Genomic DNA, 4,011 nt, shown 5'->3' on the forward strand with positions numbered 1-4,011 from the left:
AAGTCAAGTTAGAAGGATTAACTTTGTTTGCGAACAAGTTTAGAATTAACTAAACTATGCTCTAGTGATTACGTTTTCAAATCTTCGAATAAGATAGTTATTTATATATGAATCGAATGATGTTACGAACATCATTACTACCTTAAGTATAGTAGGTAAACCTACTAGAAATGACAAAAATAATCTTGAGCTTGAATGGATCTTTGATGGCTTGGAAGTTCTTGAAGCAGAATCATGACACGAAAACAATTTCAAGTAAGATTATTACTCGAATCAAGATAGTTTATAGTTATAGAAATTGAATCAAAGTTTGGATATGAGTATTACCTTGAATAAGAAAGATAACCTACTATAATTAACAAAGGTTTCTTGATCTTAGATGATTACTTGGAATGGATTTGCAAGATTAAAAGTAAACTAGCAAACTTGAAAGGATTTTCGAAGTGTTCTTGAAGTGTTCTTCCTATGATGATTATAGCTTGATTCTTGAAGTAATTTTTGATGAAGATGATGATTATTTTACTGGAAATTTCATTTCTAAGTGTGTGTGTGTGTGTGTGTTTAGAGAGAATTAGAAAGAGAATTGGAAGTGAAATGGATTGATTGGTGAGTGGTGAATGATGAGTGGTGAGTGGGGTTAAAAGGAGCTCTAGTTAGTTGACTAGTTCATGGTAGAAGTTAAATTTGATTAGTCATGCATGACATAATCAAGAGTGGAATCCCATGCTAGTTCCTATTGGTATATACTCATAGTAAGTACGTCCAGCAGCTGTCTATAATACGGGTACGAAAACTGAATGACTACGAGTAGAATTGTTGATGAAAAAATGAATGGAAATGTAATTGTAAGCATTTTTGCTAAGTAGAAGTACTTTGATATGTGTCTTACTTTGATATGTGTCTTAGTTAACGATCTTATTTAATTGTAAGCATTTTTGCTAACCATTTCTGCCCCTTGGACCCCGCCAGGGGTTGCCACCCCTTGGACCCCGCTATCGGGGGCGCTGCCCCTGAACCCCCGTCATAATCAAGATAAGTTCAAACAATTGTGTACTCCACAATTTCCCCAAACTTGTTCGATATTTAACAAGGTTATTATGGTTAACAAATTAATCCCATTACAATTAAATCATATTGGTGACACAAATCACCAACAATGAATATATCTTGATATGATATATATACTTTAAAATGTCATTACAACGATAATTGTTACATATATGTCCATATATATATCAACATATAGTTTTTACAAGTTTTAACGTTCGTGAATCGCCGGTCAACTTGGGTGGTCAATTGTCTACATGAAACTCATTTCAAATAATCAAGTCTTAACAAGTTTGATTGCTTAACATGTTGGAAACATTTAATCATGCAAATATAGTTTTCATTTAATATATAATCATGGAATAATCATGGAAAAGTTTGGGTCACTACAACCGTTGTCAATAGTTTTCGACAGGGATAATATGTTCGTATCAAACTTCTGGAACAGTTTACAACAGAAGCTGGGTACGCATGTGAATTTAAGTACAACATATCACCCACAAATAGAAGGTCAGAGTGAATGAATGATTCAAACGTTAGAAGACATGTTGAGAGCGTGTGTCTTAGAATATGGTGGTTCTTGGAATTCACATCTTCCATTAATAGAGTTTGCTTACAACAATTCGTATCATTTGAGTATCGGAATGCCACCGTATGAAATGTTGTATGGTCCAAGTGCAGAACTCCTACGTATTGGCTAGAAGCAGGCGAGAAACAATTTGCAGGTCCCGAAATTATTCAGATAACCGCAGAAAAGGTTGAAATTGCACGTGGAAAGTTAAAAGTAGCTAGAGATCGACAAAAGATTTATGCTCATCCATGAAGATGTCCGGTAATATTTAATGTAGGTGATCGTGTATATTTCAAAGTTTCACCGTGGAAAGGGGTGATCAGATTTGGTAAACGTGGTAAGCTTGCACCGAGATTTTTTGGGCCATTTCCGATCAAAGAAATTTTGAATGATCAAACTGTTGTTTTAGATCTTCCTTCAGAATTAGCGGGAATTCACAACACGTTCAATGTGTGTTATTTAAGGAAGTGTAAAGTAGACGACGAAAGTTTGATTCTTCCGCTGAATGATTTGAAAGTGGATTTAAGTAAGAAGTTAGTAGAAGAGCCAATTCGAATAGTAGACAGAAAGGTCACCAAGTTAAGGAAGAAGCAGATTCCAATGGTATTAGTGGAGTGGCGACACAGCTTAGGTTCTAACCTAACATGGGAAACCGAGCAGTTAATGAGGGCGCGCTATCTCTATTTATTTGACCTTGACCAGATTCCGAGGACGGAATCTTCTTAAGGGGGTAGATTTGTAACATTCTCAACTATGCCTAGCTGTAAGATTACTAAATTACCCTTAAGTCGTGTTAAGTTATTATATGTTTTTATTTTTATTTAATATTTAATATTTATTATTGATGTGGTGAGGACCAGTTTGTGACAAGGGTCACTGAACAGGTTTGTTTATTTAATTTGGACTTCATTTGGGTCACCAAATGATGTACGAATGTTATTAGATAACTGGTAAATACCTGTGTGTGATGGGGTATTTTATTTAACTTAATATATAAGCAAGATTCAGCTTATTTCTACCATTCTCTAGACTCTCTTTCTCAACAACCGTACCTACACTCTTACATCCATCAAACACTAATCTCTTGAAATCTTGATTGAGTCCAAATTGAGTTTAGCAATCAATTGTTACTGATTTTGTGATTCAAACAAGGTATAAATCTCTTGATTTCGTGTAGTAAGCTGTGATTAAAATGATATTTAGTTAGGTTTTTTGGTAAAGGTGCATTTTTGGTTAAAACTTGTGATTTTGATGTTGGTTTGGTATAAAACATTGTGGTTAATGTTTCTTTAGTTGCTATAAACGTTTTCTAAGCTTCGTTTGGTGTCAAAACATGTAGAAATCAAGATTTGAGTGATTTTGGTGCGAAACCCGTCAGTTTCTGCTGCTGTAGCTCGATGAATACAACCACACAGTTGCATGGTGTAACCGTACAGATGCAAGTGCAACCGTACGGATGCAGCAGTGTTGTGCAACCGGGCCAAAAACTTGCAACCCCACGGTTACATATTGTAACCGTACGGATGGAGGCTGTAACCGTACGGTTGTGTGTGAAACCGTACGGATGTAGATAAGTGATGCATTATAGTGAAATTTAGCTGTTTTCCTAGTCGTTATGCTGCCCATTTATTTATTGATTATCAGGATGTAAATTTTAAAAATGCATAAGTGTTAAGAAGAAATTTTTAGCGAGCGCTTTTTTATACAAAAATTTCTGTATTGTGTTGTTTGGTGTTAACGGACAGCAACTAACTTGATTTGCCTTATGTTCAGGTGATAAGGATAAGGAAGCCGCTCAGTAGTAGATTATCTGAGCTGGTTGCTAGTATTTAGTGAGTGGGATTAACTGTAGTATATAGTATAGAGTAGCATGTTATATTATGATTGCCATGCTTGTTAGATATACTTACTGTTGTGGTTAGTTTGTACGTTGTGATGACTGCATGTTAGTTGATGCTTATCTGATGGAGCCCAGTGCGTCCCTATTGTGTGGTAGCCTCAGTAGGAGAGATCAACCTGCGGGTTGGGTTCCTCATGTGGTAGCCTAGACAATCGAGGTGTATATATATGTGAATGACGCGTCAGTCGCATTTGGATTATATATACACACGGTGGTGGAGGAACTTTTGGTAAGCCCCAGTCCGATCAGCTGGTGGTTAATGGTTTGGCCGAGCCGCCAGAGTCTCTATAGACGTCACTTGGGTGATATTTATGTGTTAGCCTTTGTGACATTATTAGTATAACGGTGCCTGTATACTATTACCTGTAGTTAGTCGTACTCACTTAGCTTCGTGCTAATTCCCCTCCATCCTCTCCCTGCAGTTTGTTAGCTTTTGTAAGTGATGCATTTTGGGGAGAAGACGGGCATGGTGATGTTATGTTTGACAAGAGTC

This window comes from Rutidosis leptorrhynchoides, chromosome 8 (assembly GCF_046630445.1).
Source record: "Rutidosis leptorrhynchoides isolate AG116_Rl617_1_P2 chromosome 8, CSIRO_AGI_Rlap_v1, whole genome shotgun sequence".
Lineage (NCBI taxonomy): Eukaryota > Viridiplantae > Streptophyta > Magnoliopsida > Asterales > Asteraceae > Rutidosis > Rutidosis leptorrhynchoides.